Below are 26,476 nucleotides of genomic sequence, written 5' to 3' on the forward strand. Positions count from 1 at the left end.
GCTTTGGAGTATGTTAACTCCTGTTCTATCAATGCCAGGCATTGTTTAATACAATTTAAAATCCTACATAGACTACATTACTCAAAAGTAAGGATTCATAAAATATTCCCAGAGGTGTCCCCAATGTGTGAGAAAGGCAAGTCCTCGGAGGCAAATTTGTTACATAGTTATGTTTTATGTCCCAGGATAAAAGAGTATTGGAAGCAAATATTTGAGGTCCTATCGAAGGTACTAAAGGTTCAGATAATACCAGACCCCATTTTAATAATTTCTGGAACTTCTGCGAGGTCAAATAAATTCCAGGCTGCCCAGCAACAACTCCTGACCTATGGCATACTTAATGGAAAGAAACTCATACTGGTGTTCTGGAAAAAGGAGGAAACTCCATCACTCAGACAATAGCTGTCTGCATTAACGGATACTCTGCATCTAGACAGGATAAGATACGCTATCAAGGACAGACTCAAGGAATTTGAAAAAATCTGGCAACCATTACTGTTGTATTTAGAAGAGACCGAGAGCTGAACTAAGTGTGGGGGGCGGTAGGACCTAAACAGCACATACAGGACGGAGTGGTAGGGTTTCCTTTGCTCTTTGCTTGTTTACTATATATACATTCATTTGACTTTCATGATGTTATAAGAAAAGAAGCATTGTACTTTAGGACATTGTCGGTTGTGGTTAAGCTGAGGTTGCTTCACACTAAAAACATTTGAAAACAAATGTTATCTATTCTCCTTCTAAGGAGATATCAGAATGCGCAATATCCTTAGATGCAGAGAAGGCTTTCGATCAGGTTGAATGGAATTATTTAAAACCTTAGAAAAATTTAAGTTTGGGCCCGATTTTATTCAATGGATTAAATTACTTTATTTATCTCCCTCTGCTCGGGTTCTTACTAATTTTCAAAATTCCAAACCATTTAAACTTCAACGTGGAACCGGACAAGGCTGTCCTTTGAGTCCTTTGCTCTTTGATCTGGCATTAGAACCCTCAGCCATTGCTTTTCGAGAATCTAATGATATCACCGGTATTTTAAGGAGAGGTATTACCCACAAAGTTTGCTCTATGCTGATGACCTATTGCTTTTTGTTTCTAATGTTGAGAATTCATTACCTCCTGTGCTTTCTTTACTGTTTCAGCCTGTTTTCAGGATATAAACTGAATTTACACAAGAGTGAACATTTTTCTTTGAATAATTTGGTACCAATTAATACTAACCTTTTTAAAATTGTAAGAAATCAATTTATCTATTTGGGTGTAACAATTACTAAGAATTATAAACACCTACTTAAAGAAAATTTTCTTACCCTACTGAATTATGTGAAAAGGGCATTATCAAATTGGTCACCCCTCTCGTTATCATTGATTGACTGAATTAATTCTATTAAAATGAATATCTTACCTAAATTTATACACCTTTTTAGGCCTTACCCATTTTTATTCCTAAATCCTCTTTTGATCCTCTTGATTCAATTCTATTCTATCTTCTTATATATGGAAAAACAAACATTCGACTAAATAAAGTTATCTTCAAAAAGCTAAAAAGAATGGAGGTTTAGCTTTACCAAATTAGGTTTCATTACTGGGCAGTCAACATACAAAATCTTACATTTTGGTCATATTATACTAACTGTGAGGACTGTCCGGTATGGGTTTCTTTAGAAGCTAACTCTTAATAAATTTTCTATCATTTCTCTTACATAGAAACATAGAAAATAGGTGCAGGAGTAGGCCATTCGGCCCTTCGAGCCTGCACCACCATTCAGTATGATCATGGCTGATCATCCAACTCAGAACCCTGTACCAGCCTTCCCTCCATACCCCCTGATTCCTTTAGCCATAAGGGCCATATCTAACTCCCTCTTAAATATAGCCAATGAACTGGCCTCAACTGTTTCCTGTGGCAGAGAATTCCACAGATTCACCACTCTGTGTGAAGAAGTTTTTCCTAATCTCGGTCCTAAAAGGCTTCCCCCTTATCCTCAAACTGTGAGGATCTTCTTGGATCCTCACTTCCTTTATCTTTAAGTAAACTAACTGGCAATTTGGTAGTTAAACATACTTTAAGGATCTGGATACAATTTAGAAAATACTTTGGTTTATTGAGATTTTCTCTTTCAAGTCCCATTTTTTCTATTTATTTATTTTTTAAACTTTCTATGACCAATCTAGTTTTTAAAGAATGGGATAGATTGGGTATTAAATGCTTCCAGGATTTGTTTGTTGGAAGAAGTCTCTTTTCATTTGAGCAATTGTCAGCTAAATATAGCTTACCAAAAACCCACTTTTTTCGAGATCTACAAATTAGAGACTTTCTGCAATTTCAATTACATACATTTCCTAAAAGTCCTGATAAGAATTTATTAGATGTAATTTCTAATTTGAAACCTTTTCATAATGGTTCAATATCCAATATTTATGGCATGTTGCTGGGAATGAGAAATGCTCCTTTAGACAAAATTAAGAATCTCTGGGAGCAAAATTTACAGACATCAATTTCTGAGGACACTTGAAATGAAATTTTTAAATTGGTTAATACCTCATCGTTATGTGCCCGCCATTCCCTCCTACAATTTGAAGTGGTTCATAGAGCCCACATGTCTAAAGAAAAACTGTCTCGTTTTTATTCGGATACATCTCCCTTTTGTGATAGATGTAACAATGGAGAAGCTTCACTAATCCATACGTTTTGGACATGTCTGAGTCTTGAAAAATACTGGAAGGAAGTATTCCAAACTTTCTCTGTACTTTTCAAAGTAAATTTTAAGCCTAACCCTTTGACTGCCTTATTCGGTAATGTTGGAGGAAATGATTTTATTTTGGGGACATCTGATTTGCACATTTTGGCTTTGATTTCTCTTATACCAGGAGGGCGATCTTGTTTAACTGGAAGGATGTCGTTCCGACTACTGACGCTCAATGGTTATGTGATGTTATGCCATGCTTAAATTTAGAGAAGATTTGTTGTTCAGTTTCTGAATCTAGCCAAGACTTTCAAACATTGTGGGGACTATTTTTGAACTATTTTCAAAACCTTTGATTTGCTGTTAAAGTACAGATGTTGGCTAATAACATTCCACTATATGATGAGGTTACTATTTCCTTTTTTCTTTCTTTACCAAACAGCTTTGATCTTGGTAGTGGGTTTAAGACTTTTTTTGTATAATAAATTATCATATTTCAATATTATGATTTAATTTAAATGAGTATAGGGTAATGAGATTGCAAGTGTGATTCAAATATAATATATTTGGTATTTTTTTTTAACTTATAATGTATCTTGTACTGTATTCTTCTATGTATAAATTAATAAAAAAAATTGAAAAAGGATTGAAAGGGTTACCATATGAGGAGTGTTTGGAAGCTCTTGGGCTGTTTTCCTGGAGTTCAGGAGAATGAGGGGGGAATCTCATAGAAACATTCCGAAAGGCCTGAACAGATTAGATATGGCAAAGTTATTTTTCCTGGTAGGGGATTCTACGACAAGAGGGCACGACTTCAGGATTGAAGGACGTTCATTTAGAACTGAGATGCAGAAAAATTTCTTTCGACAGAGGGTGGTAAATCTGATGGCAGAATATGGTATTAATAGCAGGACTCTTGGCAGTGTGAAGGATCAGAGGGATCGGGGGGGGGGGTGGTGTCTGAGTCCATAGGGCACTCAAAGCTGTTGTGCAGGTTGACTGTGTGGTTGAGAAAGTATACGGTGTATTGGCCTTCATCAACCATGGGACTGAGTTTAGGAGTCGAGAGGTAATGTTACAGCTATATAGGACCCTAGTCAGATCCAACTTGGAGTACTGTGCTCAGTTCTGGTCACCTCACTACAGGAAGGATGTAGAAACTATAGAAAGGGTGCAGAGGAGATTTAGAAGGATGTTGCCTGGATTGGAGAGCATGCCTTATGAGAATAGGTTGAGTGAACTTGGCCTTTTCTCCTTGGAGCGATGGAGGATAACAGGTAACCTGATAGAGGTATATAAGATTATGAAATGCGTTGATCATGTGGGTAGTCAGAGTCATTTTTCTGGGACTGAAATGGCTAACATGAGAGAGCACAGTTTTAAAGTGCTTGGAAGTAGGTAAAGAGGAGATGTCAGCAGTAAGTTGTTTTTTGCACTAAGAGTGGTGAGTGCATGGAATGGGCTGCTGGCAATGGTGGAGGCAGATACAATGGAGTCTTTTAAGAGACTTCTGGATAGGTACATGGAGCTTAGAAAAAAAGCAAGGGCTATGGGTATCCTGAGGTAATTTCTAAAGTACATACATGTTCAGCACAGCATTGTGGGCTGAAGGGCCTGTATTGTGCTGTAGGTTTTCTATGTTTCTATAGATTTCCCAAAACTGTATTCCATCTGCCACATTTTTGCCCATTCTTCCAATTTGTCTAAGTCCTGAAAAGTAGTGGTCCCAATACTGACTTTTTCTGGTTGAGTGCTAGTGACTAGTGGCATTTCTCAGGGGTCAGTATTGAGACCACTACTTTGTCAATGATTTAGATCCTCGAATTGATGACTTTGTGGCAAAGTTTGTGGGTGATACAAAGATAGGTAGAGAGGTAGATAGTGCTGAGGAAGTAATGCCATTGCTGCAGGACTTAGACAAATTGGAAGAATGGGCAAAAAAAGTGGGAGATGGAATACAGTGTTGGCAAATGTATAATAATGCATTTTGGTAAAAGGAAAAACAGTGTGGACTATTATCTAAATGAGAAGGTTCAAACATCAGAGGTGCAGGGGACTTGGGAGTCCTCATGCAAGTCTCGCAGAAGGTAAAGGAGGAGGGAGGAGAAGATGGTGGCGTGACGCAGCTTGCACGGCCACTCCTGTGAATGATATCTGTAATCTGTCAAGTAGGGTGCCGTGCACAATCCTGATTTGATGGTGACAGACACAAGAGAACGGAGGAACACCTGGAGAAACTTCTGAAATGCCTTTCTCGCTGCCGCTGTTACTGTGTGATCCAGAATCTCCGGAGGGGAAGGCCCCGAGTCCTCGGCTTTGTTTGTTGCTCAGCGGCCGGGGCGGGGTCGAAGCGCTCGGCAGAGATGGTGCTCGGTGTCGAAGGGCCGGTCGGAGGCTTGAAGTTTTTGGACGGACTCAGAGTCAGCTATGGTCAGGTGCTTCCAGTGCATTGATAGTTGTTGGTTTCTCCCCTCTGCCACCTGCTATCAGGAGTCGATCAGAAATTTTGAGTTTTTTATTTATTTATTAAACTGTTCCCATGGTCTGCTCTTTATCAAATTATGGTATTGCTTTGCACTGCTGTAACTATATGTTATAATTATGTGGTCTTGTTAGTATTAGTCTTTGGTTTGTCTTTTTTGTGATATTACTCCGGAGGAACATTCTATCATTTCTTAATGCATGCATTCCTCCTCCTCGGGAGGGGAAGATGGCAGTGTGACACAGTGCATAGCCTCTCCAGTGAAATGATATCATATTTGTTAAATAGGGTACTGTGCACAATTTTGATTTAATGGAGACAGCTGTAAGAAGCACAGAGGAATATCTGGAGAACCTTCTGAAATGCCCGGTTCGCTGCGACGGCACAATCGAGAATCTCCAGAGGGAAGGCCCCAAAATCCTCAGCTTTGCCTGCTACTGGTGGCTGGGGTTGAAGTACTCAACGGAGATAGTGCTCGGTGTCGAAGGCTCAAAGTTTTCGGACAACTCTGAGTCGGAATGTGGGCAGGCGTGGCAGGGAGAGTTTTTTTCCTTCTCCTGTTTGCATGAGATGTAGGACATTCGAGAGACTTTGAACTTTTTTTTAATATTAAAAACTGTGCTGTGGCCTGTTCTTCATCAAGTTATGGTATTGTTGCACTGTTGTAACTATATGTTATAATTATGTGGTTTTGTTAGTTTTTCAGTCTTGGTCTGTCCTGAGTTTCTGTGATATCACACCAGAGGAATATTGTATCATTTCTCAATGCAAACATTACTAAATGACAATAAAAGAGGACTGTGTGTCCTCATAATCTAATCCATAGATATAGTCTGTGGTTAAGGAGGCAAATGTAATGTTGACATTTATTTCAAGGGGAATAGAATACAAAAGCAAGGAGATAATGCTGAGCCTTTATAAGACACTAATCAGGCTGCATGTAGTATTATCAACTGTTTGGGGCCCCTTATCGCAGAAAGGATGTGATGTCATTGGAGAGAGTCTGCAAAAGTTCACAAGGATGGTTCCAGGAATGAAGGGGTTAACATGAGGAGTGTGTGGCAGCTTTGGGCCTGTACTCATTGGAGTTCAAAAGAATGCACGAGGCTCTCCTTAAAACCTACTGAATGTTGAAAGGCCTAGATACAGTGAATGTGTAGTGGATGTTTCCTTCTATGAGGGTATCCAGAGCTAGAGGGCACAGCCTCTAAATTGAGGAGTGACCTTTTAGAACAGAGGCAAGGAAGAATTGTTTAGCCAGGGAGTGGTGAATCTGTGGAATGCTCTGCCATAGACTGCAATGGAGGTCAAGTCCATGGGTATACTTAAGGACAAAGTTGATTGATCCCCTGACTTATCAGGAAACTAAGGATATGGTTAGGAGGCAGGTGTGTAGAGTTGAATAGAATCCTTTTCAGGAACCAATAATTTAATTGATATAATTGGATACAATTATGTTTTTTTTTAATATTATGGTAATAAAGAGGAAAATTAGCAATGAGATAAAACATCAGTCATGATTTTTTGAATAGTGGAACAGACACTGTCTGAATGACCTACTTCCAATTCAATTTTCTTATTTCTTTTTAATCTTCACTATACTGTTAAATAAATGTTCAGTCTGTTATTGACATGTTTTACATTTCTAAATAATTATCAGAGCCATGGAGGAGTTGAAAAGGGCTTTGACACCTTTGAGGCTGATATGCCACTGCAGGAACTTGGAAGGGTTTGTTGGGATGCCAGGAGTTAAAATGGCTGCAGGGATTGCAGAGGGACATGACATTTACCTGCATCAAGCACAGTATTTAATGTTAAGACTCAGAATTTAAGGTGTCTCGTGGAATTCTGTTCCAACTTGGAGCTGGAAATGAATTAAAAGTTTGTAATATGATCACATTTAAAAACAGCAATCTTGCAAATGCATATAATCCCCAAAAAATGGAAGCAATTGTGAGTAGTGCATATTGCATTTATACTGTAGATATGAACTGCAGATTAAGTGTGGTTGAACTACAAGATCAGTAATTGAATAAGGTAGGAAGCTCAAGGGAACCCATGGCTTACCTTACCTATAATTTTTGGACTCATCCTTATTGGCATGGTCACATGCAGCTCAGCATCATTCCACTTGAGATTTACCTAATGCAGATAGACTATCTTACTACAATGGAGTCTTCTGAACTCCAGAAATGAGACCCAAAGCTTAGCAGGCTCTTGAACAACATACTGGAGAAGACCTGATCCAGCACCTACCAGAAAGCTTTTGACACATGGAAAATACTTGACAAAATTGTCAGCATTTCTAAATGTTTCAGACCTATTTTAAGGTACATTAAATATTAGATTCAACTTTATTGTCATTGTGCCAAGTACAGATAAAGCCAATGAAGTGCATTTAGCATCTGACCAGAAATGCAAAGAAGTGTTATTTACAAAATAACTGAATAAAAAGTGCTACAGCACACAGATATAAAAGTACTGAGACAGTACAATACAGATCAATACTGCTTAGCGCTGTGATGTGAGGTTCAGCAGTGTCACAGCCTCAGGGAAGAAGCTCTTCTTGTGCCTGCTGGTGTGAGAGTGGAGGCTCCTGTAGCACCTACCAGATGGAAGGAGAGTAAAAAGCCCATGGTTACGGTGAGATGCATCCTTGATAATGCTTTTCACCCTGCCTAGGCAGCATTTATGGTAGATGTTCTCAATGGTGGGCAATTGGGTGCCGATAATCCACTGGGCAGATTTTAACTTCTACTTTTAAAAGTAAAAAATATTCTTTGCCATTTGTTTTATTTCTCACAACACTAAAATCTCCATTGATCCTGAACCAGGTTTAACAAGGTGCAAAAACTTAAAGGCAAATTACTAGCATAAATAATCATAGCAAGATGGAGCTCTGGTACTAAACTGCTGAGTCTTGCTGTGGAGACATATAGCAATGTATTTAACACCAAATGCAGTCCCTTGTGCTGTTAAGAATATTAAAAAATAGATTTATGAAGAACAAAGCAGCTGCTGGAGAAGTAAAATGTCTGACCTCCACTTGGGGCAGCACAGGAACTTCTGCCATCTGATTTACAGCAAAACATCCAGATGATCCATAGTCAACACTTGGCCCCATGCTCCATCAGCTGTCATTTCTGGCACTGGAAGATGACTGAGCACATCTGTATTTCCAGTATTTCCTGATTTTAACAGCAATATTATTTCAAATGCTCAAGGTCAAAGCCCATCTTTGAACTCGGGGAGTAAACATTTGATTTCCATGAGATGACGCTAGTTTTTAAAAAAGCTTTTGATCTGGGAAAGTGGATCAATTACATCCATAAATGTATTTACAGACCTGCTGTTTCGCTTTCATGATCCATTCTCTGCTTTAACATTCCAGCCATTAACTGTTGGCTTTTCAGAAACCATCCTCCATGGGATAACAGATTAACTCTGCCAGATGAATAGTGCCCAAGTACACCAGCAGAATGCACAAACTTCAACCATCTCTATTTCACATCACTTCCAGCAAATTTAGAGGGCTTGGATTTCTTTTAACAATACAATCCTTGAAATGTCTTCAGCTACTGTACTTACATTTGTTGGAAAAGGGCAGGCAATGGCTTTCACCTTTTCTTGAACTGGGTGTAGTCCTGTAATGTCCACATGTTGTCTTGGGTACTGTACATAATTTGCTAAGTGTACACTTAACTTCTCTAACCAGTGGGCCTGTTTCTGTGTTGCATGACTCAATGACTGCTTTGCACATTTCCTGCAAGGTCATGTTTAGGGCTTGGATAAAGTTCTGTCTCCTGTCACAAATAAATAATATCTCAATACTTTAATCTGCTGAAGTTCAACGGAAGGAATTACTAGCAACTGTCAAGCAGCTGTGACATTACATCCCAGCATGGGTTAGTATTCCCAGGGGTGGAGCAAAAGAATGAAAGCAGTCTCTGAAACAGCAGATGATATTGTGGGTGGTCAGTGTCCAGTTTCAGAAAGAAAAGCAGCCTTTTTGCTTCTCTTTGGCAACTGAATATACAATTGTACTCCCATACATAACGTTTCTGCAGGGTGCTACCCATATCAGGCACTGACTTTTAATGGCAGATGCAATTACAGGCCTGAATTAGTTGTTATCAGAATAAGAATTTGCATACCTGGCATTCTGGCCTACCCCAAGTCTATTGATGCCTCTTGTCTGCTTGTATATCTGAAATTAATTTGAGGATAAATCTAAATCTCATCCAGTCAAAGAATTATACCTCTTGTGTGGCCCACATCTTAAATTCTCATTCTTTCACTTCATTCCTTCAGCTTGCAAGCTTGATGAGGCAGAGATGTCCCACAAGAATGGTTCTGTCTGTGCAGTGTTACCCACTCCAAGTTCTCACCTTGCAATCCCCAGCTCATCCTGTATGTGCTATTATCCACATCTTCCTTAACAGCCAACACTTCTGAGAAGCATCAAGCCATTGTCTTTATTATACTTGGTCAGCTACAACTGATCAAAAATAATCCCACTTCCAAATCACATTTTGGACTAAATCTCATCCTCATTAATCTACATTAAACTTAATGAGAAAATATACCTCAACTTCATTAACTGACATAGCAATGTCTGTTAGCAATTCTCCTTTAAACTCAACTCCCCAGTCTTTAGCCTTTTGGCCATATCCTGTGCTGTCTGATTAGAATTTTACTTTTTAAATTTTTATTGAATAAGTACACAAAAGGTAAACCATATAGGCACTAATACACTTAGAATAATATATTAATCTAGAAAATATTAATACAGAAAAAAATTAGTGCAAAATATAATAGCAAGGTAATATAATAGTATACTAATTTTTATTATATGTATCAATAAAGAGAAAAACCCAAAGTGCAACTAATCTAAAAGCAAAGCAATGGGCTAACTAGGAATCAAGTAGAGTTAAACAACTTAAAACAATCACGTCCTCAAACCTGACCTCCATTAAAAACAGTTTAAAAAAAACAAGGGAATATAAATATGGACCAAGAGAAAAAAAATTACATTAAATGAAAATGTTGAATAAAAGATCTCCAGGTCTTTTCAAATTTAACTGAAGAATCAAAGATTACTTCTAATTTTCTCCAAGCATAGTATCATCTGGGAAAACCAAAAGAACATAGTTGGAGCATTAGTCTCTTTCCAATGTTGTAAAATACATCTTTTTGCCATTAAAGTAAGAAATACAATCATTCTACGGGCTGAAGGAGAAAGATTACTGGAAATTTTAGGTAATCCAAAGATAGCAGTAATAGGATGGGGAGAGATCTATATTCAATACCTTTGAGATAATATTAAAAATGTCTCTCCAAAAAGTTTCCAGAGTAGGACAGGACCAAAACATATGAGTTAAAGAGGCTATCTCCCACTGACATCTGTCACAAAAAGGATTAATATGAGAATAGAAACAAACTAATTTATCTTTGGACATATGTGCTCTATGGACAACTTTAAATTGAATTAGGGAATGTTTAGCACAGATGGAGGAAGTATTGACTAGTTGTAAAATCTGCACCCAGTCATCTGCTGAAATAATAAGACCCAATTCCTGTTCCCAATCTGACCAAATGGAGCTTTCCTAAGTTTCATAATAATATTATAAATAATAGCCATTGCACCTTTCTGACATGGATGGAGATTAATTATAGTATCTAAAATATATGTAGGAGGGAGCATTGGAAAGGAAGGTATAGTACTTAGGAAATTTCTAACTTGGAGATATCTAAAAATGTATTCTTGGTAAGCTATATTTATTAGATAATTGTTCAAAAGACATAAGGGAACCATCTAAAAATAAATCCAAAAACCATGAAATACCCTTAGTCTTCCAAATTTGAAAAGCATGATCCGTGGAAGAGGGAGTAAAAAATGTTACCTAAAATAGGGATCGCTAGCCCAAATTGGTTAAGATCAAAAAATTTTTGGAATTGAAATCAAATACGTAAATTATATTTAACTATCAGGTTACAGACCTGTTTGTGGTGTTTCAAATCAAAAGGAAGATAAGAACCTAAAATGGAGCCAAGTGCATAACCTTGAGCAGATTGTAATTCCAATGCTACCCATTTAGGAACAGATAGTGTATCTTGATCAAGTAACCAAAATTTCATGTCAAATATTAATTGCCCAATCATAGAATCTAAAGTTAGGTAATGCTAAACCTCCATCTCTTAGCTTTCTGTAAATGTATTTTACCCAATCTCAGGTTTTTATTTTGCCAAATAAAAATTAAGTTAACTTTGTCAAAAAAAATTTTGGAACAAAAAGGTAATGCCTGAAATACATATAAAAATTTTGGCAGAATAAACATCTTAACTGCATTAATACAACCCAAAGTATAATGGAAACCATTTAAATGAAAGTTGAGTAATATGATCAATTAAGGGTAAAAAATTAGTCTTAAATAGATCTTTATGTTTACAAGTAATTTTAATCCCAAGATATGAAAAATAATTATCAATTTAAACAGAAGGTTATGATACAAGGGAAGTTGCTTAATCGGGGAAAGCTCACTCTTACTGAGATTTAACTTGTAACCAGAAGAGACTAAACTGTGCTAATAAATCTAAAGCAGCAGGGATAGATTTTTGAGGATTAGAAATATATAAAAGTCAGTCATCAGCATAGAGTGATATTTTATGAGACTTTGGGCCCCGAGTTATCCCAATAATATTTGGAGATTCTGATTAGAATTTTTGAGTCCATTAGATCACAAGACATGGAGTAGATTCATCATGCAACTCTAAGTACCCCGAAACTTCATCTCTAATAATGGACTTAAATATTCCCAACTGTTGAAATTAGGATTACTGACCAATAATTTTAGTCTTTTATCTCCCTCCCTTGAAGAGTAGAGTGACATTTGCAATTTTCCAGTCATCTGCAGTTATACTAGACTCAATATTGATTCTTGAGAGATCAATACTAATGCCTACACAACCTTTTCAGTCACCTCTTTCAAAACTCTGGGGTGCAGAGTCTTCTCATGTCTTCCACAGTGAAGACTAATACAAGATACTCAGTTTGTCCACTATTTCCTTGTCCCCCTTTAATTCTTCAACATTGTTTTCCAATGACTCAATATCCATTTTTGCCACTCTATTCATTTAGGAATACAATATGGAATAGACCCTTCCGGCCCTTTGAGCAACATCACCCCAGCAACCTCTGACAACCCCAATTTAACCCTAACCTAATCACAGGACAATTTACAATGACTAATTAACATAACTGCTAGGTCTGTGGGAGGAAACCTGAACATCTATAAAACACCTATGCATTCCACAGAGAGGACTTAGAGTCCTCAGAGGAGGCTGAAATTGAACTTCAGCCCCCAAAGCCCTGAGCTGTAATGGCATCATGCTAACCCTATACTACCATAGTGCCCAAACACACTTCACACACAAATCTCTAGAGTTGATAAGAATTGTGCAAAAAAAAAAATCTTATGAGTAGCAGATCTGTGGGTGAAAATGTCTTAATAATGAGAAATGTCAGGAGAATTGGCAGTCTGGTTCAAGCTGACAGGAAGGTGACAGTAACTCAAATAACCATACATTACAAGAGGTGTGCAGAACAGCATCTCTGAACACATGTCAAACCTGCTACAGCAGTAAGACCATGAACATATTGTGCACTCAATCATTGCTTTATTAGGTACTTCCTGCACCTAATGAAATGATTAGAGTGTGTATATTGTTGCAGGTACAGAGAAAGTGCATTCAAGATTTCAACCTAGAAATAAAACCACCAAACAATGGCAAAATTGAAAGGTGTCACTGAATACTATTGCCTCAATATTTCAATATGAGTCAAAGATGTAAAGAACACAGATTGGGGCTAGAGGCCAAGTAGACACATAACAAAAGTGAATCTGGGCAATTTCCAGATGAAAGGGAATTTCAGCCAAACTGATCACCAGTACTATTTACCAAGGGTAAAACTGTTTCAATATGCACTTTCCACATAAAGGAACTAGTAAATTAAAGCCACTTTTTATTTGTTCACAGAATAATCAGCTTTAATGAGCTGCATTTCCCTGGAAGAACTATATTCTTTGTCCTCACAGATCTATTATCTCTGAAATTTCACACAGACTTCAATAGGAACTTGGGCTACTAATCTTACCCTCCTAGCTTCAAGATCATTCCATGTTTCATTTTGTGATCTCAGATACATCCCAAAGTTTGATGTTCACTACTTATAATTCTAATTATGAATAACCATAACAGGTTGCTGGAGCAGGGATCCAAATCACAGACCCAGTACTGTGCACAGTGATATTAATTGAGTAACAAATCCCAAGGTGCAAACAAAGTCAGCATCAAAGTTTAGGCAGAGATCAAAACAGCCAGAGAAATCCAAAAACTTTCTACCTTAGTTCAGTCAGAAATGTTGTTGGTTGTAATTCAAAAAATGAGAGTGCACTGGGAAAGAAAAGAGCAGCAGGTACCAGGCTCACCTGAGTACTTTTCTGGAGGAGGCATCAAAGTTCAGGCAGAGATCAAAACATCCAGAGAAATCCAAAACCCAGAATCCAGAAACAGGTAGTCACCATTCAGACCATCAGAGTTCAGATACAAATACTGGAAAAACTCACTGGCCCACTCTGGCAACAAACAGGTGAAAACACAGGACTGAAATACACTGACAATAAACAGAGAGGCAGATGATAGGTGGAGCACAATGAGACACAGGTGGCAGCAATACAGGTAATAATGAGAAACAGGTGAGAGACGGAGTACTCAGTAATACAGGGGCCGGAGTAGAGCAGGAGTGGGGACAGGAGCACATGGTAATACAAAACCACAGACTGACAGCTAGGGGGAAACACACAACTGGAGGTACTGACAAATCATTGTTGCTTTAAGAGTTCTATCATATGATTGGTCTCTGGGTTGCTTCAATGTTTTACAGTGATTGCAGCCTAGTTTCAATCCTGACCTTTGGTGTTTTCTGCGTGGAATTTACATGTTCTCCCTGAAACATCTAGGTTTCCTTTTCTGGTTTCCTCCTACATCCCAAAGATATCTAGGATCAACTTTATTTGCCAGATACATTTATATGTATGGGGAATTTGTTATGGTATATTGGTGGGACATGAAACAAAAACAACAGCCATCAATAATAAATAATTATAATAAGAATAAAGAGTTATATAAAAAACTTAAATGTTAAACTACAGTTATGAAATAAAAAGAATATAAATACATTGCTGTATTCACAATGTAAACAGCATTATAAAAAGTGGTTTAAAGTGTTTATAGTGCAGTGTAGTGTCTGACATCATAGATAGGTGGAGGAAGCAAACTAGAATAGTTGATCAGATTAACTCCCTATGGAAAGAAACTTTTAAGATGGCATGAAGTTTTCATTTTAATAGCTGTATATTGCTTTCCAGAGGGAGCCTTTGAAGGCAGGTTGCAGGGTGGGTAGTGTCCACAATAATTTTTCCTGCCAGCTTCTTTGTCCTGAACACATACAAGTCCTGCAGAGATGGTGGACTACAGCCAATGATAGCAGTCTGAATTTAGGTTTAACACACAAAAATCTGGAAGAACTCAAGAGTCAGAACATAGAACATAGAAATCTACGGTGTATTACAGGCCCTTCAGCCCACAATGTGTGCTGACCATGTGACCTACTCTAGAATGCCTCGAATTTCCTTAATGCATAACCTTCTTTTTTACTAAGCTCTGTGGACCTATCTGAGAGTCTATTAAAAGACCCTATTGTATCCACCTCCACCACTATCACCGGCAATGCATTCCATGCACCCACCATTCCCTGAGTGAAAAACCTACCCCTGATGTCCCCTTTGTACCGACTTCCAAGCACCTTAAAACTGTGCCCCCTCGTGTTAGCCATTTCAGCCCTAGGAAAAAGCCTCTGACTATCCACACGATCAATGCCTCTCATCATCTTATACACCTCTATCAGGTCACCTCTCATCCTTCATCACTCCAAGGAGAAAAGGCCGAGTTCACTCAACCTATTCTCATAAGGCATGCTCCCCAATCCAGGCAACATCCTTGTAAATCTCCTCTGCACCCTTCCTATGGTTTCCACATCCTTCCTGTAGTGAGGTGACCAGAACTGAGCACAGTACTCCAAGTGGAGTCTGACCAGGGTTCTATATAGCTGCAACATTACCTCTCGGCTCTTAAACTCAATCCCATGGTTGATGAAGGCCAACACGCCATAGGCCTTCTTACCAACACTGTCAACCTGAATCTATGCAGGTGTTCACAGTAGATACAAAGAAACGTAATAGAATCACTGAAAAACTAAACACAAAGACAGAACAACAACAAACATTCAAAAGATGACAGATCATGTAAGTATGAAAAGAAAACTAATTACTGTTAATAAACAAATAAGTAATAAATAATATTGAAAGCATGAGTTGTGGTGTCCTTGAGAGTTAGTCAGCAGGGTGTGGAATCAATTCAGTGTTGGGGACTCTAGTTCAGGAGCCTGATGAGTGAAGGGTAATAACTATTCCTGAACCTGGTGCTGTGAGCCCCAAGGGTCCTGTACCTCCTTCCTGTTGGTATCAGCAAAAAAACAGCATGACCTGGATGGTAGGTGTCCTTTCCTGTGGGTGCTGCTTGCCTGTGACAGGGCTCCTTATAGACGTGCTCAGTAGTGGGGAGGGCTTTACCCGTGATGAACTGGGCTGTATTCATTACTTTTTATAACCATATAACAATTACAGCACGGAAACAGGCCATCTTGGCTCTTCTAGTCTGTGCCGAACTCTTACTCTCACCTAGTCCCACCGACCTGCACTTAGCCCATAACCCTCCATTCCTTTCCATTCCATATATCTATCCAATTTAACTTTAAACGACGACATTGAACCTGCCTCAACCACTTCTGCTGGAAGCTCGTTCCACACAGCTACCACTCTCTGAGTAAAGAAGTTCCCCCTCATGTTACCCCTAAACTTTTGCCCCCTAACTCTCAACTCATGTCCTCTTGTTTGAATCTCCCAAACTCTCAATGGAAAAAGCCTATCCACGTCAACTCTATCTATCCCCATCATAATTTTAAACACCTCTATCAAGTCCCCCCTCAACCTTCTACACTCCAAACAATAAAGACCCAACTTGTTCAACCTTTCTCTGTAGATTTTGTAGGATTTTCAAGTCAAGGGCATTGGTGTTTGGATACAGTTGTGCTACAACCACTCAATATAATCTCCACCACATATCTATAGAAGTTTGTCAAAGTTTTAGATGATTTGCTGAATCTTTGCAAACTTCTAAAAAGTAGAGGTGCTGCCATGCCTTCTTTGTAATAGCAGTTACATGTTGGACCCAGGACAGATCCTCTGAAATGATAATAGCGAGAAGAAGAATTAAAAGTTGCTGACTCTCCCCACCTCTATATCTCGACGAGAACTGGCTCATGGACCTCCAGTTTCCTCCTCCTGTAGTCAATAATCAGCTCCTTGGTTTTGTTGACATTGAGTGAGAGGCTGTTGTGGCACCAGTCAGCCAGATTTTCAGCAGACATCCCACCTCTCCCGGGAATTCCGGGAGTCTCCTGCATATCAATATCGGCTCCCTGATGCCCACAATTTATATATAATATCCCAGAAATAGATTTTTTAGAAAGGGAGAGGGAGAGGGGAGAAAAAAGAAAGAAAGAAACTGAATGAATCCTGCTTGATCTCTCTTTGTGCTAAGTAGACCTATCAGTTTTCTCTGTGGGCAGGCTTTACAGTCGACCTCTCTCTCTCTGTTCCATCTTCCTCAGTTCAGTTACTGTCGTCTGTAATGACGCTGAAATGATCCGGACAACTGTCGGTGATGAAGTACAAAAGCCTGGCGAAGAAATTCCCAAGGCTGGTCGCGACAACCTGACTACGTGAGGCTGTCCTATACGGGTGGGGAGCGTTGGCGTCTTAAAGGGGACTAGAGCAGGGTTTAAATTGGAGCAAAATTCCAAAATCATCTGCTAAGACATCTTTAAAAACGCGTTCGCAGCAAGCAAATTCTTCGGGTTTTTTTCCCCGAAACACTTCCACTTACAGGTACATCGAAGCCCGTGATGGGCTGGGTTTAAACTCAGCCGTTTTCAGAAGAAAAAACGATTTTAATAAATAGCCGGCCCCCACCGAGGTCTCGTCATTAGGACAGCGAACTGTTTACCTGTGCTGCGCACTTTACATACATTTTGAATTACACTTTATTAAATAATATGGTAATATATTGTTTTATGTGCTGTGCATGATATATGTATTGTGGCTACACCGTGGTCCAGACAGAAGTTGTTTTGTTTGTGGACAATCAGCCAGGTGACAATAAACTTGAACTTGAAGATACAGAACTTCTAAATCACTCATTTAAAATCCCCCATTTCGATGTAAAAAAGTTAGTTCTGATCCCGACTATTGCAGGCAGTGTGTGTGTGTGTGTGTGAGTGACTACGGACGTATATGCGATTGGACTTTGTCCGAATGGACGTTAAGCGGTGCACACCTGTAATAAGGATACACCTTTTACTTTTATTTCTTTTAGGAACCACAACATATTAGGAAGGCTAATCGCAGGGAAGGCTGCTCAAGTTTTTCACAGTTCTTTTCAGCAGAAAACCAAGGTCTGACAGAGGAGGTCACTAGAGCTGAGGTGTACTTTACATCTTTCATCGTTGAGCATAACCTGCCATTCCAGGTGTTTAAGCACACAGGCCAGCTATTCAGGAAAATGTTTCCTGATTCAGAAATAGCAAAAAACTATGCCTGCTCATCAACCAAGACAGCAGCTATTGTGAACATGGCACATTAAGACAGAATTCAAAAGTCAGCTGTCTCACAAAACAATTGTGAATCTGATGTCTTGCAAAATTAACAAATTCATTGACACAGACTGCTATGAGGTTGAGACTTCCAGTTGAGACCTCCCTGAAATGAGTTTTTGCAGGGTGGGATGTCTGTTTCAGTCTCCCTCCTATATGCTGATTCATCACCATCTTTGATTCGACCAATATGGAATTGGAGGTGTGCTTAGCCTCACAGTCATAGGCATAAAGTGAGTAGAGCAGGAGACTAAGCACACAGCCTTGTGGTGCATCTGTGCTGTTGGAGATTGTGGAGAAGATTTTGCTGCCAATCTGAACTGACTGAGTTCTGGAAGTGAGGAAATTGAGGATCCAGTTGCACAAGGAGGTATTGAGGCTGAAATCTTGGAGCTTATTGACTTGTTTTGAGGGGATGATGGTGTTCAATGCTGAGCTGTAGTCAATGAAGAGTATTCTGATGTACGCACCTTTCCCTGTCCAGATATTCCAGGGCAGGTAATCTTTAATGTGACATATTATCAAACATTGTGTAGGATTCCCTAAGTGTTAACTTCCAGGTTGAGTCAGTAGTAAAGAAGACAAATGCAATGTTAGCATTCACTTTGAGAAGACTAGAATATAAGAGCAAAGATATAATGCTGAGACTTTATAAGTCATTGGTCAGTATTGTAGAGTATTGTGGCTAATTTTGAGCTCTTTATCTAGGAAAGGATGTGCTGGCTTTGGAGGGAGTTCAGAGAAGGTTTACAAGAATGATCCTGGGAATGAAAGCATTAATGCATGAGGAGTGTTTGATGACCTTGGGCCTGTACTCACTGGAATTCAGAGGAATGTGGGGGGGATCTCATTGAAGCCTGTTGAATATTGAAAAGCCTAAACAGAGTAGATGTGGAGAGGATGTTTTCTCCAGTAGGGAAGTTCATGACCAGAGGGCACAGCTTCAGAATAGAGGACATTCATTTAGAATGGAGATAAGGAAAAGTTTCTTTAGCCAGAGGAATCTGTGGAATTCATTGCCACAGATGGCTGTGCAGGCCAACTCATTAGGTAAGATGACAGTTAATAGTTTCTTGATTAGTCAGTGCATGAAGGGATATGGCAAGAATGCAGGAGAATGTGGATGAGAGGGATAATAAATCAGCCTTGATGGAATGGAGGAGCAGACTCGATGGGCCAAAAGGCCTAATTCTGCTCCTATGTCTTATGTTCCTCTGGTCTTATCTTGTGGAATGATCCATACTTGATAATCATAGAGTCATAGAAACACGCTCTTTGCCCCATCTAATCTGTGCCAAACCATTAACCTGCCTAGTCCCATGGGCGTACATCCAGATCATAGCCCTCCATAACCCTCCCATCGATGTACCTATCCAAATATCTCCTAATGTTGAAATCGACCCTTCATCCACCACCTGTGGTGGCGGCTCGTTCGATGCGTTCACCAACCTCTGAGTTAAGAAGTTTCCTCTCATGTTCCCCTTAGGCATTAAATCTTCAACCTCTAACCCATGATCTCTAGTTATAAACCCACCTAACCTCAACAGGAGAAGCCTACATGCATTTACCCTATCTGTACCCCTCATAATTTTGTAAACCGCTATCAAATCTCCCCTCAGTTTCTATATTGTAGGGAATATAGTCCAAACCTATGTGACCTTTCCCGATAACTCAGGTTCTCAAGTCCCAGCAGCATCCTTGTAAGTTTTCTCTGCACTCTTTCAATCTTATTTAAACCTTTCCTGTAGGCAGGTGACCAAAACTACTTACAATAATCCAAATGAGAACCTCACCAATGTCTAATACAACTTCAACATAACATCCCATCTCCTGTACTCAGTATATTGTTTTATGAAGGCCAATGTGCCAAAAGCTTTCTTTACGACCTTAATTACCTGTGGCACCACTTTCAATGAATTATGGATCTGTATTCCCAGATCCTTCTGATCTACTACACTCCTCAGTGCCCCACCATTCACTGTGTAGGACCTACCCCTACCATTGTTGGTTCTTCCAAAGTGAAACAATTCACACTTGTCTACATTAAATTCCATCTACTATTCTTCAGATACATAAAGTGTAAAAGAAAAGCAAGAGTGGATATCGGACCATTGGAAAACGATGCTGGAGAGGTAGTAATAGAGGACAAGGAAATAGCGAAATAGCACATCAACTGAATAAATATTTTGCATCAGTCTTCACTGTGGAAGACACCAGCCATAAAGTTTGAGAGCATCAGGTGACAGAAGTGAGTGAAGTTGCCATTACATGGGAGAAGGTTCTTGGGAAAATGAAATGTCTGAAGGTCTGAAAGTCAACTGGACCAGATGGTCTACACCCCAGGGTTCTGAAAGAGGTGGCTGAAGAGATTGTGGAGGCACTAGTAATGATCTTTCAAGAATCAATAGCATAGTTCTGGAGAACTAGAAAATTGAAAAAGTCACTCCACTGTTCAAGAAGGGAGAAAGGCAGAAGAAAGAAAATTATAGGCCTATGAGACTGACCTTAGTGGTTGGGAAGACGCTGGAGTCAATTATAAAGGATGTGCTTTTGGGGTACTTGGAGGGACATGCTAAAATAGGCCTTAGTCAGCATGATTTCATAGAAACATAGAAAAAACAAAACCTAAAGCACAATGCAGGCCCTTCGGCCCACAATGCTGTGCTGAACATGAACTTACTTTAGAAATGACCTAGGGTTACCCATTTCCCCCTATTTTTCTAAGCTCCATGTACCTATCCAGGACTCTCTAAAAAGACCCTACCTTATCCACCTCTGCCACTGTTGCCAGCAGCCCATTCCACAGACTCACCACTCACAGCGTAAAAAACTTACCCCTAACATCTCCTCTGTATCTACCTCCAAGTACCTTAAACCTGTTCCCTCTTGTGCTAGCTATTTCAGCCCTGGGAAGAAGCCTCTGACTATCCACACGATCAATACCTCTCATCATCTTATACACCTCTATCAGGTCACCTCTCATCCTCTGTCGCTCCAAGGAGAAAAAGCCAAGTTCACTCAACCTATTCTCTTAAAGCATGCTCCCCAATCCAGATATCATCCTTGTAAAACTCCTCTGCACTCGCGCTATAGTTTCCACATCCTTCCTGCAGTGAGGTGACCAGAGCTGAACACAGTACTCCAACTGGGGTCTGACCAGGTTTCTATACAGCTGTAACATTACCTCTCAGCTCTTAAACTCAATCCTACGGTTGATGAAGGCCAATGCACCGTATGCCTTCTTAAACACAGAGTCAACCTGCGCAGCAGCTTTGAGTGTCCTATGGACTCGGACCCCAAGATCCCTCTGATCCTCCACACTGCCGAGAGTCTTACCATTAATACTATATTCTGCCATCATATTTGACCTACCAAAATCAACCACCTCACACTTATCTGGGTTGAACTCCATCTGCCTCTTCTCAGCCCAGTTTTGCATCTTATCAATGTCCCGCTGTAACCTCTGACAGCCATCCACACTATCCACAACACCTCCAACCTTTGTGTCATCAGAAAATTTACTAACCCATCTCTCCACTTCCTCATCCAGGTCATTTATAAAAATCACGAAGAGGAGGGGTCCCAGAACAGATCCCTGACGCACACCACTGGTCACCAACCTCCATGCAGAATATGACCCACCTAAAAACACTCTTTGTCTTCCGTGGGCAAGCCAATTCTGGATCCACAAAGCAAGGTCCCCTTGGATCCCATGCTTCATTACTTTCTCAATAAGCCTGGCATGGGATACCTTGTCAAATGCCTTGCTGAAATCCATATACACTACATCTACCACTCTTCCTTCATCACTGTGTTTAGTCACATCCTCAAAAAATTCAATCAGGCTCGTAAGGCACGACCTGCCTTTGACAAAGCCATGCTGACTATTCTCAGGATCTCCTCCATCAACTTACCAACCACTAAAGTAAGACTCACTGGTCTATAATTTCCTGGGCTATCTCTACTCCCTTTCTTGAATAAGGGAACAACATCCGCAACCCTCCAATTCTCCGGAACCTCCCCCGTCCCCATTGATGATGCAAAGATCATTGCTAGAGGCTCAGCAATCTCCTCCCTCACCTACCACAGTAGCCTGGAGTAAATCTTGTCCGGTCCCAGTGACTTACCCAACTTGATGCTTTCCAAAAGCTCCAGCACATCCTCTTCCTTAATATCTATATGCTCAAGCTTTTCAGTCTGCTGTAAATCATCCCTACAATTGCCAAGATCCTTTTCTGTAGTGAATACTGAAGCAAAGTATTCATTAAATACCTCTGCCATCTCCTCCGGTTCCATACACACTTTTCCACTGTCACACTTGATTGGTCCTATTCTTTCACGTCTTATCCTCTTGCTCTTCACATACTTGTGGAATGCCTTGGGGTTTTCCTTAATCCTGTCCGCCAAGGCCTTCTCATGGCCCCTTCTGGTTCCCCCAATTTCATTCTTAAGCTCCTTCCTATCATTACCTAGTTTTTTGAACCTTTTGAAAGCTTTTCTTTTCTTCTTAACTAGATTTACAACAGCCTTTGTACACCATGGATCCAGCACCCTGCCATCCTTTCCCTGTCTCATTGGAACGTACCTATGCAGAACTCCATGCAAATATCCCCTGAACATTTGTCACATTTCTTCCGTTCATTTCCCTGAGAACATCTGTTTCCAATTTATGCTTCCAAGTTCCTGCCTGATAGCCTCATATTTCTCCTTACTCCAATTAAAACTTTTCCTAACTTGTCTGTTCCTATCCCTCTCCAATGCTATGGTAACGGTGACAGAATTGTGATCACTATCTCCAAAATGCTCTCCCACTGAGACACCTGACACCTGACCAGGTTAATTAACCAATACCAGACAAGTACAACCTCTCCTCTTGTCAGCTTATCTGCATATTGTGTCAGGAAACCTTCCTGAACACACCTAACAAACTCCACCCCATCTGAACCCCTCACTCTAGGGGGATGCCAATCAATATTGGGGAAATTAAAATCTCCCACAACAACCCTGTTATTACATCTCTCCAGAATCTGTCTCCTTATCTGCTACTCGATAGCCCTGTTGCTATTGGGTGGTCTATAAAAAACAACCAGTAGAGTTATTGACCTCTTCCTGTTCCTAGCTTCCACCCACAGAGACTCCGTAGACAATCCCTCCATGACTTCCTCCTTTTCTGCAGCCGTGACACTATCTCCGATCAGCAGTGCCACACCCCCACCTCTTTTGCCTCCCTCTCTGTCCTTTCTGAAACATCTAAAGCCTGGCACTTGAAGTAGCCATCCCTGCCCCTGAGCCATCTAAGTCTCTGTAATGGCCACAACATCATAGCTCCAAGTACTGATCCACGCTCTAAGCTCATCCACATTGTTCATGATACTCCTTGCATAGACACACCTCAAACCAACAAGTGTAAGTGCGTCCCTTCTCTATCACTTGTCTATCCTTCCTCTCACACTACCAACAAACTTTCTCTATTTGTGAGCCAAACGCCTCTTCCTCTGCCTCTTCAGTTCAATTCCCACCCCCCAGCAATTCTTGTTTATACTCTCCCCAATAGCCTTTGCAAACCTCCCCGCCAGGATATTGGTCCCCCTGGATTCAAGTGCAACCTGTCCTTTTTGCACAGGTCACTTCTGCCCCAGAAGAGGTCCCAATGATCCAGAAATCTGAATCCCTGCCCCCTGCTCCAATCCCTCAGCCACGCATTTTTTTTGTTAGAATAGTACAGCACAGTACAGGCCCTTCAGCCCACAATGTTGTGCCGACCCTCAAACCCTGCCTCGCATATAAGCCCCCACCTTAAATTCCTCCATATACCTGTCTAGTAGTCTCTTAAACTTCACTAGTGTATCTGCCTCCACCACTGACTCAGGCAGTGCATTCCACACACCAACCACTCTCTGAGTAAAAAACCTTCCTCTAATATCCCCCTTGAACTTCCCACCCCTTACCTTAAAGCCATGTCCCCTTGTATTGAGCAGTGGTGCGCTGGGGAAGAGGCGCTGGCTGTCCACTCTATCTATTCCTCTTATTATCTTGTACACCTCTATCATGTCTCCTCTCATCCTCCTTCTCTCCAAAGAGTAAAGCCCTAGCTCCCTTAATCTCTGATCATAATGCATACTTTCTAAACCAGGCAGCATCCTGGTAAATCTCCTCTGTACCCTTTCCAATGCTTCCACATCCTTTCTATAGTGATATATTTATCTTCCACCTCATTCAATGTCACGTGGCACAGGCAGTTATCCCAAGATTACTACCCTTGAGAAACAGGTGAATTGATTATGGGGAGCAAGGACATGGCAGACCAATTGAATAACTACTTTGGTTCTGTCTTCACTAAGGAGGACATAAATAATCTTACAGAAATAGTAAGGGACAGAGGGTCCAGTGAGATGGAGGAACTGAGCGAAATACATGTTAGTAGGGAAGTGGTGTTAGGTAAATTGAAGGGATTGAAGGCAGATAAATCCCCAGGGCCAGATGGTCTGCATCCCAGAGTGCTTAAGGAAGTGGCCCAAGAAATAGTGGATGCATTAGTGATAATTTTTCAAAACTCGTTAGATTCTGGACTAGTTCCTGAGGATTGGAGGGTGGCTAATGTAACCCCACTTTTTAAAAAAGGAGGGAGAGAGAAACCGGGGAATTATAGGCCGGTTAGCCTAACGTCGGTGGTGGGGAAACTGCTGGAGTCAGTTATCAAGGATGTGATAACAGCACATTTGGAAAGCGGTGAAATGATCGGACAAAGTCAGCATGGATTTGTGAAAGGAAAATCATGTCTGACGAATCTCATAGAATTTTTTGAGGATGTAACTAGTAGAGTGGATAGGGGAGAACCAGTGGATGTGGTATATTTGGATTTTCAAAAGGCTTTTGACAAGGTCCCACACAGGAGATTAGTGTGCAAACTTAAAGCACACGGTATTGGGGGTAAGGTATTGATGTGGGTGGAGAATTGGTCGGCAGACAGGAAACAAAGAGTGGGAATAAACGGGACCTTTTCAGAATGGCAGGCGGTGACTAGTGGGGTACCGCAAGGCTCAGTGCTGGGACCCCAGTTGTTTACAATATATATTAATGACTTGGATGAGGGAATTAAATGCAGCATCTCCAAGTTTGCGGATGACACAAAGCTGGGTGGCAGTGTTAGCAGTGAGGAGGATGCTAAGAGGATGCAGGGTGACTTGGATAGGTTGGGTGAGTGGGCAAACTCATGGCAGATGCAATTTAATGTGGATAAATGTGAAGTTATCCACTTTGGTGGCAAAAATAGGAAAACAGATTATTATCTGAATGGTGGCCGATTAGGAAAAGGGGAGGTGCAACGAGACCTGGGTGTCATTATACACCAGTCATTGAAAGTGGGCATGGAGGTACAACAGGCGGTGAAAAAGGCGAACGGTATGCTGGCATTTATAGCGAGAGGATTCGAGTACAGGAGCAGGGAGGTACTACTGCAGTTGTACAAGGCCTTGGTGAGACCACACCTGGAGTATTGTGTGCAGTTTTGGTCCCCTAATCTGAGGAAAGACATCTTTGCCATAGAGGGAGTACAAAGAAGGTTCACCAGATTGATTCCTGGGATGGCAGGTCTTTCATATGAAGAAAGACTGGATGAACTGGGCTTGTACTCGTTGGAATTTAGAAGATTGAGGGGGGATCTGATTGAAACGTATAAGATCCTAAAGGGATTGGACAGGCTAGATGCGGGAAGATTGTTCCCGATGTTGGGGAGGTCTAGAACGAGGGGTCACAGTTTGAGGATAGAGGGGAAGCCTTTTAGGACCGAGGTTAGGAAAAACTTCTTCACACAGAGAGTGGTGAATCTGTGGAATTCTCTGCCACAGCAAACTGTTGAGGCCAGTTCATTAGCTATGTTTAAAAGGAAGTTAGATATGGCCCTTGTGGCTACAGGGGTCAGGGGGTATGGAGGGAAGGCTGGGTTCTGAGTTGGATGATCAGCCATGATCATAATAAATGGCGGTGCAGGCTCGAAGGGCCGAATGGCCGAATGGCCTACTCCTGCACCTATTTTCTATGTTTCTATGTTTCTATGTTTCTATCCTGCTTCTCAACTTCCTTCCTAACTCCCTGTAGTCTGTTTTCAGGACCTCCTCCCTTTTCTTACCCATGTCAGTGGTTCCAGTATGTACCACGACCTCTGGCTGTTCTCCTTCCTACTTCAGGATATTGTGGAAGTGATCAGAAACATCCCAGACCCTGGCACCTGGGAGGCAAACTACCATCCGTGCTTCTTTCCTGCATCCACAGAATTGCCTGTCTGAACCCCTAACTATAGAGTCCCCTATCACTGCTGCCTTCCTCTTCCTTTCCCTCCCCTTCTGAGCCACAGGGCCAGACTCTGTGCCAAAGGCACGGCCACTGTCGCTTCCCCCAGGTCGGTCATCCCTCACAACAGTACTCAAACAGGAGTACTTATCGTTAAGGGGGACAGCCACTGGGGTACTCTCTAGT

This window comes from Mobula hypostoma, chromosome X1 (genome assembly GCF_963921235.1).
Source record: "Mobula hypostoma chromosome X1, sMobHyp1.1, whole genome shotgun sequence".
NCBI lineage: Eukaryota > Metazoa > Chordata > Chondrichthyes > Myliobatiformes > Myliobatidae > Mobula > Mobula hypostoma.